The sequence below is a fragment of the Mesoplodon mirus genome (genome assembly GCF_964341445.2).
Source record: "Mesoplodon mirus genome assembly, chromosome: 6".
Lineage (NCBI taxonomy): Eukaryota > Metazoa > Chordata > Mammalia > Artiodactyla > Ziphiidae > Mesoplodon > Mesoplodon mirus.
In genome coordinates this window covers 45,433,572-45,449,331 of record NC_138982.1, presented here as the reverse complement: position 1 = coordinate 45,449,331, position 15,760 = coordinate 45,433,572, and the positions used below count along the sequence as shown (strand labels likewise).

General features: G+C 37.6%; 1 protein-coding gene and 1 pseudogene across 3 annotated transcripts in view; both read left to right on the top strand.

The window, feature by feature from the left end:
- The first annotated feature begins 6,378 nt into the window (after positions 1 to 6,378).
- Positions 6,379 to 15,760, top strand: part of MAP3K13 (mitogen-activated protein kinase kinase kinase 13) — a 177,590-nt gene continuing 168,208 nt past the window's right edge. For both annotated transcript variants that reach the window (XM_082625819.1, XM_082625818.1), the window contains exon 1: positions 6,379 to 6,467. The gene's annotated coding sequence lies outside the window, so the exon portion shown is untranslated. The remainder of the gene's footprint in view (positions 6,468 to 15,760) is intronic.
- LOC309806848 (nucleophosmin-like) overlaps positions 6,382 to 15,760 on the top strand; it is a 42,832-nt pseudogene continuing 33,453 nt past the window's right edge. Inside the window, exon 1 of the transcript XR_014296180.1 lies at positions 6,382 to 6,467. The product of XR_014296180.1 is annotated as a nucleophosmin-like (transcript). The remainder of the gene's footprint in view (positions 6,468 to 15,760) is intronic.

Genomic DNA, 15,760 nt, shown 5'->3' with positions numbered 1-15,760 from the left:
GATATACTACTAAGCATATTTAAAGATCACGCCCATGTGCTGCAACAAAATTTGAGTTGAATGCAGCCAAAAATCGAACTGAGAATTCATTCACTGCTATCTCCCCATGTTTCAGCCTCTCAGCTTTCCAGTGGGCTCTGCTTATCACTTTAGGTTTGCAAATAGTTTTTCATTAAATGCCGTCTGTCAACTTCTGAACTGAAAATCATGTACGAAAAATGTCCCTTCTCAACAGGATAGCACCTTTTATGACACTCCTGGCATTCTCTGGCATCCAATTTCATTTCATGTTGAAAGTGCAGTTAGGCTGTAGTTCACCTTTATGTTTTCTCAGATCTTTCTCCAGATTTCCCACCATATCATTTTACCGAAGAGACCATTTCATCTGCTAATAAGAATTCTTTTCAGATTTTTCTGACAAACTGGCACCATTTAGAAAAAGGCTACATATATATAAATTTGAGAGATGCTCTAGCTTATTTAGTCTAATATTCTCTCAAATATAGGAATGCCTCAACAACATTCCTAGCACAAGATTACCCACCTCTCTTGAATGCTCTCAATGATGGGGAGCTCAGTACTTGCATGGTAGACATTTTTGTTTGCTAAAAATTTGCAGTTTTCCTTAGGACTTTCCACTCCCTGATTCTACTTTTGTTCTCAAAAGTAATTACTCCATGATTCTACTTTCGCTATACACTGTCTTCCTTTAATTAGAACAGTCTCTCATCAAATACTTAAATATGCTAACAAGTCTGTCCCAGCCTGCTCTTCTTAGGCTCTTCCTCAGGTACCACCATTTCTCAAAAGAGAAGCAATCTCTAGTTTCTCACTATGTGGGTTGTTCTGGACACTCTTCATGTTTGTCAATGGCAATGATTCTCTGTATTCTGCACCTGTCATCAATCAGGTGATATTCATGTTCCCTTAACTCATGTTTGTTCTTTTTTCTGATCCATAAAAACTCTTTTTCCTGTTAAATTTCAAGTGATGTGTGCTCTTTTCTTTAAAGGATAAGTAACTTTTTATTGAGATAGAACTCACATACAACACAACTCACCCTTTGAAAGTGTACGATACAATGATTTTTAGTATATTCACAAAATTGTACATCATCATCACTCTCAAATTCCAGAACATTTTAAGACCACAAAAAGAAACCCTGTATCCATTAAGTAGCCACTTACCATTCCCCTTTCTCATTATCCCCAGCAAACACAGATCTACTCTAATAGAGACACTAATCTGTCTCTATGGGTTTACATATTCTGGACATTTCATATAAATGGACTCACACAATATGTGGCCTTTTGTGTCTGGTTTCCTTCAGTTAGCATAATGTTTTGTTTTTAAGATTCATCCATGTTGTAGCATATATCAGTACTTCGTTCCTTTTTATGGCTGAGTATCCACATTTTGTTTATCCATTCATCAGCTGGTAGATATTTGGGTTGTTTCTACTGTTTTGGCTACTATGAATAATGCTGCTACGAACATTTTGTGTACATGTTTTTATGTAAACTGTAAACTGCGCCAGCTTTCTCTAGTTGTAGCGAGCGGGGTCTACTCTTTGATGTGGTGCACGGGGTTCTCATTGCAGTGGCTTCTCTTGTCGTGGAGCATGGGTTCTAGGCACGTGGGCTTCAGTAGTTGTGGCATGTAGGCTCAGTGGTTGTGGCTCCAGGGCTCTAGAACGCAGGCTCAGTAGTTGTGGCGTACAGGCTTAGTTGCTCTGTGGCATGTGGGATCTTCCTGGACGAGGGATTGAACCCGTGTCCCCTGCATTGGCAGGCGGATTCTTAACCACTGCACCACCAGAGAAGTCCCCTCCACTCTTTCTTTCATTCATTCAACAAACATTTTAGAACTGTCCTCTCCCAGAGTCTTGGGATACTCAATCTTTACCAGTATAGATGGTTATTCAGATAGGTGGTATAATAATGTCTTTGGTTAGAGAAACTAACAAGAAAGAAAGAAAGGGAGAAAGGAAGGAAGAGTGAGAGAAGAGAGGGGAGAGGGGGAAAGCAAAGCAAAGCAAATACGCCATCTAGTGGTCACAGTGGGAGATAGCATGTGTTTTTTTTTTTCTGCTAGACTGACTAACACAAGGTTTACTGAAGGTAGGACCTTGAAGAAGAAATTGAGGCTAAGAGGTGAAGTGATTTGTTTAAGGTCACATGGCTAGTTAATAGCAGAGCTAGGCGTAGAACCCAAACAAACTGACTCTAAGACCTGTGTAAACTGTGATTGTCTGACTCTTAAAAATGTGGTTTGGGAGTTCCCTGGCAGTCTAGCGGTTAAGATTCGGCACTTACACTGCTGTGGCCTGGGTTCAATCTTGGGGAACTGAGATCCCACAAGCCACGTGGCATGGCCAATATATATATATATATATATATATATAATATATATATATATATTATATATATATAATATATATATATATTATATATATATGGTTCAAATGATTTAAAATTTGATTAAAACATTTTATACTTATTTTTATCAAGTTATGGTATGTTGGTAGCAAAGGGGAAAAAGTACATTGGTTGAATGAAGGCACTAGATGGACCTATGATAACATTAACATAGAATTATTTTTTCATTAAAAGGTCTGTCTCCCTCACCATATAGAAATCTCCTCAAAGGCAGGGGGTTATTTTATTCATCTTTGTGTCTCTAATGCCTGGCCGGGTGTCTCTCCTGAACGAATGAATAAATGAATAAAATTAGGAGTCTTAGACTTTAGAACTGACTGCCATTGTCTAATTTTGTGACTTTCAGTAAATTAGTTAGTTCCAATGGTCCATAGATTCATTAAAAGTATCACTGACCTTTTTTAATGATAGAGTTGGAAGAAACCTTAAATTTCATCTATTCCAACTATATTATTCTATGGGTCTATGGGATTACCTGGTCATTTGGAACACAGACTCATAACCAACATTTCAATAATAATACCTATGTTAGCTTTGTCATAGTCCTAAAACAGAGTTTAAATATTTAAGAGAAATCGTGTCCAATAGAGAAGTCTAAATAAAGTTGTGCCATGTTATTGGCAGTGTATTCAGAGTATTTATGTTTACCCTCAGGAACTGCTTGAATCTGTTACTTGTGCCTGTCCAGCCAGTTAAAACTGAAGGTAGAGCTCACAGGAATTGATACTTAACCCCTCATTTCTGGGTAAATATAAGAAGTTTGCCATGGGAGGGGGGGCTACAGTGTTTGAAATGAACCCAGCAGTGGCAACAGAACATTCACACAATCATCAGAATCCTGTGGCAACTGCTGGGTTCCACTGCTCTTGTCTCTCTTGGACTGGGATTTTCCTAGTCCTTTTCACTTGAGAGTGAAAGTCTTGCAAGTGAATCTGCTTTTACCTTATTAACACCTTGAGGCATATTTTGGAAATGGAGGAAGGTAGTGAGTATTTTTAGACTCTACTTCTGGTTCTAGCCCTGCCATTAATTGTGACTTTTGGTCAGTTGCTTGTCTGGATCCAATTTTCCTTACTTGTAACATCAAGAGGTTGACTAAATAATTATCTCTAAAGTTCTTTTCAGTTCTAACATTCTGTGAATTTTTTTTGTTCTAAAGATAAATCCTCAGCTCAGCTGGTCCCATCTGTTTTTTCCTGGGTTGACTCTCTTCCTCCCATAATAACTTACTATGCATCTCCACCTTTTTGAGGGCAAGGCTTGGGTTTTACTCATCTTTCCCTCAGTACCTAGCAAAATAACCAAGCAGGTGATTTCAAGGAGCGTCGAAACTGATTCTTCTACAAAATTCCATCTTTGTCTGGAGGAGCTCACAGTTCAGAAGTACCAAGCATCATTAATTAATCACTTAATTAAAAGCTGAGGATAACAGGAAAACCGGTTCCAAGCTCCTTTACCATCTGCATGTTCCAACAGGAAACCAGAGAGCGTTTGTAATAAACACTCATTGAATGCTTTCACTATGCCAGCGCTTTCCATGTATTATCTCAAGTAATACACACACCAACCTTATATTCTAGGTACTAATATTGCCTGTTTCACGCTTGAGGAAACGGACACAGAGAGGTTAAGTAACTTGCCTAGGTAATAACGTTACAAGTGAGAGGCAGCATCACTTGAGCAAGACTGAGAAAACCTTGTGATTCTCCGAGCGGCCTGACGAGTCCAGAGAACAGTGATGAGTTCAAAGTACAGAAGGAGCAGAAGGAAGTGATCGCCTAAGGGAAGGCTGCAGGAGCTGGCAAAGAAGTTTGAAAAACAAAAAAAATGCTCTTCTCCACGCTGGGCTACATAGCCGGAGTTTAGGAAAGCAAACAGAAAAAACCGCGTAAACAAGGCCGGGAGAGCTCCTATATCCCAGGGGAACCGAGGAACAGGCCGGAAGTGGCGTCAACTAGCGGCGTCAGGTGCTTAGCGGGACTGCGGGGCCGGGAGGAGTTCGGGCCGGACGCGACACCCGGAAGTTACGCCCTGGAGGCGGTACCTGGTTGTGGAGGGCGTCGCGATGGGCGGGGCGGGGCGTCCGTGGTCATCCTGGAACCACGGATCCCAGGCAGGTAACCTGCGGGCCGAACCTGGACCGGGGCAAGGGTGAAAGTTGCGGTTGGGGGCTCAGATTGCTAGAAGCTCCAAGCTCGGGCGGGGAAACGTGGATCTCGCATGAGGTGGGGTCTGGAGGAAAGGCTCCTTGGCGTGGGACTCCCTGGAGAGACAGGGATACGAGGAACTTTGGGAACGGGGTCGTGAGGGCCGAGGTCGTTGAGGAAATACAGGCCGAGTCTTCTAGGAATCGGTCATGGCTGGGGGTCACAGGCTCATGAGTGTTGGCGCTCGGGGGTGAAGAGATGGAACCTGGGCACTGAGATGAGCTGACCTAGAGTTCATTTCCCTCCTACTCCGTCACCCGTCCTGTTCTGCTAGTAGGGGACAGCGACATCGTCTTTTCATCTCTTAATCCAGGACAGCGCTTTGCCACTATTAGGCATCTTTAGATGCTGTCAAATGAATGAATTAATGAACGCACGAACCCAATTCTGGATCAGCTGGGGGAACTTCTGAACTTCAGTGCTCCTACTTGTGAATGTAGAAGTGATGCCAGCTTAGTTTGCTAATCAGTGGTTTTGAGGATGTCAGTGCAGTAGAGATTCGGGATATTGTTGTTATTGTTTTGTAGTTATTGAAATTTAGAATGTGTCTTAATATTTTTCTCTGGGGTGGGTAGAGAGGAAAGGCGATCAATTTGGCTTTTTTCAGGTTCCTTGACTTTTCTGGGAATAACTTCCAGGTGAATGATACCAGACAGGAGTTGGCCATCAAATGATAAGCTGCAGTTGTAGCACTGAGCTTCTAATTAGTGTTCTAAGTGCTTTCTTTTCAGTAATATGAACTTGCTTTGTTTTCCATAATGTTTTCTTCCTTAAATTGAGGTATTTTTACATTTGAGATGTAAATGAGAAGTATTTCATAACAAAGATGAAAATAGTAATCTCTAAAAATCCAGTCAGAGGTTTCACCTGGTGGGTACACAAAAGGTTAACTCCTTCCAAACAGTTGTAGGAGGCTTCCAAAAGAATGAATCCCTGAAGGTTAAATTGTTTCCTTTGTAAAGTATTTGTTTAGGTGTCTTGAATGGAATAAAGAGTAGGCATAGACCTAAAGAACAAGTAGTGTAACCAGATTCTTTTTGGTTGTCAAATGGGAAAAAAGTGCATGTGACCCATCAGGCTTGTAGTAAGATCTAGATAGTGAATCACTATCTAGATGCAGTGATTGATCTAGATCTAGGGAGGTGATTATGTGTATGGGTTTCATGCTATCAAATGAGGTAATAGCTCCTAAATTGTTCTAGAATGTTATTATTAGATTGGATATGACGGAGTAGGAAAACCTGAATTTAAGGCTTTTTGTTTGTTTTACAAAGAAGAAACTAGTAAGCATTTTTAGATTTAACAATCTAAGCTGTTCTTAAAAATAGGTTGGAAAGAACTAAAAGTAGGCATGTGAATACCTTATTGAAGACATCTAATTTTTTAAAGTTTGCCTGCCTTTAAACCTTGTTTCCCAATTTCTGGAAACTGTTGGTATCCAAATCATCCCCACCTTTGTGTGCTCTTACTATGGTGCCACTTTTAGGATACATAAAAATTTGGTACCTCTAGATTTGTATTAATACTAATGTCATAAAGTCTAATTTTGCTGCCTAAATGTGCTGTTCGATGTCATGTCCACTGATTTTGCACATCTAAATGCCTATATTCATAATAATTATAACTGATATTCATCATAAATTGGTATCCAAGTGGTAACTTGGGTATGTGCATTGACATTCTTGAGGTTTTCAGTTTTGCAGAACTCTGATATCTGTGGACGCTAACATGGACTTCATTTAAAGAAACCCACGGACCATTAATGGACAAAAACATGAATCAGATTGTATTTTGGCATTCAAATCCTAGCACTTTGGGAAAGGTAAGTTTTTAACTGTTTTATGTTAGGTGAGAAATAGCCCTGGACTGGTCTAGAAAATTGTGGGATTGTGATTGAAAATATAGGCTGAATCTTTTTAAATTATGCTTTCATCTGGACCTTCCAAATAGGTTTGAGCTTTGTTCAGTATATATGAGGCGATTGTTACTATTTCTCTGTAAAATTGATCAGAAATTAAAGAGATTGACAAGATATCTTATTCCTGGAAGATTATTGCTCTGTTTTCTTTGGGGGGTGGAGGGGAGATCTCCTTTCAACATTTTAGAGCCTGGTGGAGTATATCAACCCTGTAGGTATGGGACCTCAAACAGTCATTAGGTCATCTCACATCCAGGTTTGGCTCTGTAATAGTATTTGTCCCAAATCTAGCCAATTTTATTTTATGCCTTAGGTTAAAGCAAGAAAAGAGGCCCCTAAATATCTTTTTTTTTAATCCTACCTTATTTATGCTATATATTTTTTATTTTTTCTTCTTTGTTCTTTTAAAAAATATCTTAGATGATTCATTCTCCAGGCCTTTTATCTTTCTGTCCCAGGGGTGAAAAAGTTCTCTCTTTCTTCTATTTTATCTTTCCTAGTTGAGGAGTTTTTAATTTTCAAAACTTTTAACTTCTAACTTCGCAATAATATTAGGCACCTTTTAATCACTAATTATTAAACTTATAGTTTTTCCTGGTCTCCTCTGTAGATAAACTGGCTTCTTGTTTAGAATTTGTTCACTTCTAAAAATAGACTGTGCTTCTAGGAATTCATCTTTCAGATATATTTGCACTTGCACACAAAAATTTGTATTTAAAGATATTCATCACCATATTATTTGAAATTAAAAAACAACAACAACAACTAGAAATAACCTAAACATCCCTCAACAGACATCTGGTTAAATAAATGCCTTCATATAATGTAGTATTTGCTGCTGTTAGAATGAAGTAGATCCGTAGGTGGAGATATGGAAAAATCTCTAAGATACATTGTTAACTGAGAAAAACAATGCAGAATGGTATGTATAGTATGTTTTCATTTGTGTTTTTAAAAGCATGTATTTCTGTATATACTTGTAAAATTTCTTCATATCTATATAAGGAACTACTGACATAGGTATCCCCAGGGAATGAAACTAGAAGTCTAGAGTAGGAAGAAGACTCATATTTTTTCTGTATTCTCCTTCTGATGGATTGATTTTTTTTACTATGGACATGTTTTTATTTTTATAATACTAAGAAACAAACAGCAAGGCTTTAGGCTAATTATGGGAGCCCACTATTATTCCTTACAACTTTTGTCCTTATGATTATTTGCACTGTTCAGAAGGAGTGGGGTTGCACAAATGAGTTAAGTTTATTTCAGAGCTGCATGAAAGGTTTGGTGATATTTTAATAGGTTTTTAACCTTGACATTAGATTATTATTCATAGTAAGAATTTGTGAATAAATTAGGTGCTTAGTGTTGCCGAATTCAGTGCTCATACACAATTCATACTATGTGGCTGACCTTCCCAGGTGATATGGATGTTGTTACCTTTGTTTGCAAGCTATGTTTGTGTTGCATTGGCATGGTTCTTCTGAGCCTCTCCTTATTACCGAATGGGATGGACTTTATTTGATTTGAATTACTCTTCAGTGATTCTACTCTTTAAACACATCTTATCGTTATTATTTCACTTTGTTCTTGATGTCTGGAACTGGCCTAAGACATTTCAAAGAATGGCTTGTTCTCTCTGTTATAAAATCAGGAAGCCAAAAAGATCATTTAGATATATTTGGATAATCTCATTCTGTATTGAGAATATTACTTTGGCTGATTATCTGCCTTGGAACTCAGCAAAAACTTCTGGTGACTTTTTACTTCTCTAGCCGTCTTTGTCTCTCCACACTTTCTGTTGTTGTTGTTGTTTTGTTTGTTTGTTTTTTTGCGGTACGCGGGCCTCTCACTGTTGTGGCCTCTCCTGTTGCGGAGCACAGGCTCCAGACGTGCAGGCTCAGCGACCATGCTCACGGGCCTAGCCGCTCCGCGGCATGTGGGATCTTCCCGGACCGGGGCACGAACCCGTGTCCCCTGCATCGGCAGGCGGACTCTCAACCACTGCGCCACCAGGGAAGCCCCCTCTCCACACTTTCATTGGGGGAAATTTGGAATAACAGTAGTATGTCAGTAAAATGAATTATACAAGAAATTTAAAGATATAATAATCTTCATTTTGTTAGTGGAGGGATTTTATTTGAAACTTGCTTGAGAATAGGCTATGTAAGATACATACCTATATGATACTACTATCATATAAAATACATGATGTATATCTTGTTAAAAGCAAAATGAAGATCACTAATCTAGGGGCTGAGTCATGATTAATGGAATAAAACAGGTTATGGTATGCCAGGTGTTTTATACCACACTTTGGCAGACTGTTTTGCATATAATCATTTCTATTAAATGATGCTTTGCTTCTTGAGATCTGTGGGACTAATCACTACTGGCCACCAGGGGGAAACCAGTGAGCAGGATGCCTAGAGTGGGACTTCTTATTCTTGCTAAGAGAATGGATAGCAACGAATTGAATCCAAGGGTAGACCGTGTTTTCCTAAGTCAAGATGAATATGGTAAAGGTGACTTATAGATGAATGTAAGTTATATGTAGAGAACATAGAATTGGGAAGATGCCTGTGTTTGTGTATGTACAAAGATGTATAATACAGTATATATTAAAACGTGTATATATATTATTTCACATATTTTTAATACATATATATTTTTTTTTCACATACATTTTATGTGAAAACTACAAATTCCGCAGAAGAAGATATCCAGCTAATGCAAGAGAAAAAAAAATCAGAAGTTTAAGGCCTCAGAGCTAGGTCTGTTATGGGGTAATTCATAATAGTTAGAACAGCTTGAAAAATTTTGGAAGTTTTAAGATCATTCACAGGGTCCAAGTGATGTAAAGGTAGACAAAAGCCTGAGAATGAGAAAGTTAAAATCTAGTAACATGCAAGATATGGTTAAGGGTATTTTTTAAGATTCTGTTTTGTGGCATTGTTTTGGGTGGGGGGAAAAGAAGGAAGAACTGAAAAGGTTATTGCTGTTCAGTTGGAATTGAGCTAGGTCCCTAAGCTTTTCTTAGCATTCCAATTGTGTATGACCAAGATGGATTAACTAGACCCATTACCTACAAAACAATCAGTTTTTGTATATTAATTATTAGAGAAACCTTGAAGAACAAGATAATTGTTTTTAATCAATTTTGTAATTATATAAAGGGACAACTGTGATGTTCTAGGTTGAGGGCACTGGGACTACTTTGTTCAGAAAATAGAAGACTTTGGAAGAGTTGGAGAAACTCCATAGGGAGTACACTTGTTCTCTGGTATTTGAGGCCAAAATTAGTTCTAAATGAGAGAAGGTATAGATAGAACTAGTCAACAGTGGAGCAGATTGTGTCAAGAGGCAGTGAACTCCAAGTCATTAGGGTCACTTAATCAGAGTTTGAGCATTGGGAATGTTGTAGAGGGTATTTCTCATTGTATGGGAGATTGTACCAGATTATTATTAAGGTATCTTTTAAATCTGAAAAAAAATTTATAGTGCAATAAAGTTGTTTATTATAGTATGTGTATACATTCTGTTATCCCTGTATTTAAATACTGAGAGCTAACTTATCTACCGGTCATTCACCCACCAGCTTCAGGTTACTTATAACCAGGAAATAGAACTACCTGAGCTCCCAAATTATAAGACACAAAATCTATATGCCTTTCTCAGGTCCTTACTCTGTTTATTTACATTTAGACACAGTTCTAACATGCTTAATTAACTGGTATCTAACTCCACAGTGTACTAGAAGCAACAAATTCTGAGTGGGCTAAGTGCTCCCATTAGAGGCAGGCACATTGACAAGTATGGACAAGAAGGAAGTCAGAAAGCCTACCAACTAATTTTAAAATTGTAGCACCTGGAGCTCTTTTTTTGTTGTTTTTTTTTGTTTTTTTTTTGCGGTACGCGGGCCTCTCACTGTTGTGGCCTCTCCTGTTGCGGAGCACAGGCTCCGGACACGCAGGCTCAGCGGCCATGGCTCACGGGCCCAGCCACTCCGTGGCACGTGGGATCTTCCCGGACCAGGCCACGAACCCGTGTCCCCTGCATCAGCAGGCGGACTCCCAACCACTGCGCCACCAGGGAAGCCCTGGAGCTCTTTTGATTAGATGAGAACACCTCTGTGGTCATGGATATTCAAAATGATAACTTAAATAATTTATGTTCAGTATTTTCTATTTAAGAATACCTAAATTATAGAGATTTCTTCCGTGTGTTTAATAACAAAAGACAGATTATTTTGGCATTTGGAGAGGGTACATGCATTGTACAGTGGAAAGAGCAAGGACGCTAGAACAGTAAACACAGATTTGAATCTGGGCTCCAATATCTACTAGCTGTTTTTATTAATTAAGTTTATTATTCATCCTAAGCCTCAATCTCTTTATCTATAAAATAGGAATTTACTGAAGAGTATGTAAAAGATTTGCCTATATTAGGTGTTAATTAAATAATAGCTATTATTATTTCATATTACCATAAAGCCTACTCTACCCTGAATTTTTTTTCTCTTCAAATAGAGCAAAAACAAACTTATCTAATAAGTTTATTGTATATATTAATGCAAATAATGGTGATGACATGCTTAAAAAAACTTTTTAAAAAATTGTATAAGTAATCCATGTCCACTTTACAAAAAATAGGATATAGAAAAAATATATGTGTATATCCCCCCCAAAAGGAGTAAAGTCATCTATAATCCTCTACCACTATTAATATTTAAGTGGCATGCTTTATTTTTAAACTGCTTTGATATTCCTATAGGATGTCACTTCTGAGTAGTGACATCTGAAACTGATACTACATTACTACTGTTGGGAAACTTAAATTAATCACTACACTTTCTAATCAGAATATGCAGTGAACGATTGTGATATGGCACAATGCTGATTTAAAGAAAGCCCTAGTTCTGGAAAATTTTGTGTAATGAAACCAGTTTTGTAGAATAGTGGGTGTAGTTTGGTGCTGTGGAGCTGGAGGGCCTGAGTTTGAATCCTGACTCCACTCTTTACTAGCGAGGTAAACTACCTGAAATTGTTTAACTTCTCTGTACCTTGGTATCTTCATGTATAAATTGGGGATAATAGTAATATCTAATTCATGGGATTGTTTTGAGGATGAATGAATTAATCTACCTAAAGTGCTTAGAGTAGTGCCTGGCACAAAATATAGACTCAGTAAATATAAATTGCTATTATTATTATTAATTTTTAAAAGCTTAGTTTTTTCTTGGAAAAAAAACAGGTTTATGGGAGCAGATAAAGTAAAAGAAACAAGTTAGAATGAGCACAAATAGTCAGTGAGATTTACTGTATATTTTTCATTTGAGCTTGCAAAGTGGTCTGACTTTTTCCATTCTAAGGCTTTGTTAATTTTTCTCCCTGTTTAAATATTTTCAAACCATGATATTCCTAATTTAGCTTCTTTCTCTACCCCACAAAATCAACTTCATTCTATGCTGTCTCATCCAACAAATAATTTGGCCATGCTTTCAGAAATCAAAAGCCCTTTAAGACAATCAAATATCATGAATAGCAGTGAAAGAGATTCAGGAAATTATCATTAGATCAGTTTATCTGACTACAGCCCATGGTGGTTCTGTAAGAACTTTAAATTCAGTTGCAATTTGAAGTGAAGAATATTAATCAAAGTGATAAACCAATGAACATATTTAGCCATTCTGTACACTATGTCTTTTTAAAATCTTTCCTTTTCTTCTTTATTTCTTTTTGTTTTCTTTTGTTCTTTCAGCATAGTATCTAGTGATCTGATTAATTACTGATCAAAGAGTTATAGCTTTTCAAAACCCTTAAAAACTTTTATTAGACTTGCTAGTAGAATTTTCTTGTGTTTTCTTTTAAAGCATCCAGTACAAGTTTTTGAAGACCCTGGGGCCTACCATGATTATGCATTCAAGATTTGAGTTTGAATAACTTCATCAAGACTTAGATCCTCTTCAAAAGCCTCAAGTCTCATCCGTATTAAGCTCTCCTTTGAACCCTCTCACAAAAAAAAAGCTTAAAGGGACTAAAATCCATTAATACATTCCATTTTATATCCTTTTCTCTGATTTCAATTTCCTTGGCCTTTAGGTTCTTTCATACTGCTTATGTTCCTTTAGACTACAGCCAAGAAATCAGTGCTTTCCAAAAGAATGTATGTCCTGTGGCCATAAGTTTTCATTGGTAGAGAAGCGTAAACTTGGCATGATAAGTTTAGAATCAGGTCTTTTGTTGTATCTTATAAAAACTTCAGTCAACACTAAGAAAATGAGGATGAAGTGGTAAAAATATTTAAGGTCAGATTATGCTCTCAGAGGCTACATGGTTTAGGGAAAAGAACCCTCAACCTAAAAGTTAATGGTTCTTATTCTCTCAGCTCTTGGGCCTAGGAAGGTAGGTGATTTAAGTAGAATGAAAGGGTGTACCTGTCCAGGCTGGATACATGTTAACAAGGCTATGTTAATTTTTGTTTTCTTTGAGTACATAGAATACTCCAGTGGGCTGATTCTAAGAGGGAGGAAGACTATAAATTTCCCTAAAATTATAAGTTAGTATTGATAACGCTATAGAGCAGTTATGTGTTATAACATACACCTGGTTTGCAAAATTTGTTTACTAAGTTGCGACCAGCATTTTTTTTTAATGAAAGTACATAGAATAGAAAATTTTACAATTCATCCCAAATGGTAAGAGTAAATATCGTTTTAGTCATATATATATACACACACATAGGTATACATATATATATATAAATGTGTGTGTCTGTATTTGTGTACTTGGTCATTAAATAAAACGCATTTTTCCCTTTGAGTTGCAGTCACTGATCTAGGAGTATCGTTTCAGTATTAATCCCTTTCCATGCATTTGGATTCTAAGGAGACTCAGTGTTTCTCTTCACTTCATACTGCTACTTGTGACAAAGGAATGAACGGTTAATATCAGTTTGACTTTGGTCTAATTAATTAACTATTCTTTAGTTCATAGCACAGAGAAAACCTATAGGCCCTAAGGGTATTTTATTTAATATTCTAATACCATCTACTCTCACACCCAGACTGTTATAGCATTTAAGGTTGGTTTAACCTCATACTAGTAGAAAGATGGTATTAAATGTTTTCCCTTTAAATTTTTTTTTTTTTTACTTTTATCTTTCTGGACTAATAAAAACAAACTTCTGCTTAGTTTAGCATTGTTTGAGGACTCAGTGGAGATAGGTTCCAGAGAATATAGTTAGCGTGACTAGGAGTTTGATGGTCGCTAGAAGAGAAAATGCCAATTTATCTTTCTCTGAGTACCTAAATTATCTTTAATGATTTAAGATTAAATATGCCGGGCTTCCCTGGTGGCGCAGCGGTTGAGAGTCCGCTTGCAGATGCAGAGGACGTGGGTTCATGCCCCGGTCCGGGAGGATCCCACGTGCCGCAGAGCGGCTGGGCCCGTGGGCCATGGCCGCTGAGCCTGCGTGTCAGAGCCTGTGCTCCGCAACAGGAGAGGCCACAGTAGTGAGAGGCCCGTGTACCGCAAAAAAAAAAAAAAAAGATTAAATAAGCCACTGGCATTAACTTATTCAACTGTTTCCCTAAAAACAGATATCCACTGTTTTGGTGATAGCATTAGTTAGGAATAGGTGACTTTTACAGTATCCATGAACAATAGGTAATGGCTTCTTCTTCCAAGGGTTGCACATTACAATTCATTGGGGAAGAACTAATTCTTTAGTGCTTGACTAAGTTGTAACCAGCATTTTTTTTTAAACGAAAGTACATAGAACAGAAAATTTCACAATGCATCCCACGTGGTAAACGTAAATATTGTATTAGTTCTCTGTCATCTCCTAACAGTCAGTCCCAGCCACCCTGGTCTTCTAGCTGATCCTCAGAAAGAAAGCTTTCTTCTGCTTCAGAAACTTTGCTTCTCTGCCTGGAATGCTCTTGTGTTAGATATCTATGTGGCAGATATCTATGTGGTTTAATCCCTCATCTTCAGATCCTTCAGGTCATGATATGTCACCTTCTCAGTAAGCCTCTCTCTGACATCTTATTTAAAACTGTAACCTCCCCCCCTCCCCCCATGGCATCCCTATTCCCCTTCTCTGCTTTACTTGTCTCCATGGTACTTATCTCTGACTGACATCCTATTCACCAGTGTTTTTTCCAGCACCTAGCACAGTGCCTGACACACGTAAGTGCTTAGAACATATTTATTAGGTGAATGAATTTAACTTGTATTCACAGAGGTGCACATTTGGGACAATGAGTCCTATAAACCGAATTATGGGGACCTAATATTTTTAAACGACTGTAAAAGATGAGTTAATTAAATTTATTTATAACTTGCTTTGTTCTAAATATTTGAAGTAGCTTCTAAAAATGCGTATAGTGCAGAGGGATGAAGACATATAAAGAGAAGAAAACAAAGTGAATGTAATAGTAACATTAAACTGGGTAAAGTTAATGTATAGAAGGGCCTCCATAGTGACTATAAAGGCAGATTGTAAGTCTGACTAGTTAAAGAGTTAGCTTGCTCAGAAATGATAATTGGACTTGAATCATGAACTTTGTCCTGTGGCACAGGTCACAGACATTTGAGTCTTATGTAGGGACCCAGAAAACCTATTTGGTTTAACTGTAAGAACTTGTGAGATTACTCTTATAGAAAAAACTTGCTTTCTGTATTAGGAAATTTCCTACTGGTATAAAATGTACACAGTCTATCCATAATAAAGCTTCTGCTGTGTCTGAGAGATGACAGTCATAGCTGTCAGCCTCTGCTTCTGTTGTGTTTAGGACATTTCCAAGGTTGATTCAAAGTTAGTAATTGGATATTTTTGAAAGTTTGCTGTCAAAGATACCAACGAGGAGATCAATTACTCTAATTTCTCCTACTCATGAGGTAGTATGAGATTCCAGTGGTTGTGGCTTCCTTTTAAGATAGATAATTGGAGGCTTAGAGTTAGGTTTTTCTTTTTGTGATATATGCATATATCAAATTATTGTGATCAGATTATTGTGTTGTATACTTTAAACTAAGGTTATATCTCCATAAAACTAGGGGAAAAAAAAGTTTTTATACAGTCAACCTCTGAATTGGGGTGGAGGATTGGGAGTTAAGTAGGTGAATTAGACTTCAAGAAATCTTTCACCGATATATTGGGTTGGCCAAAAAGTTCTTTCGTGTTTTTCCGTA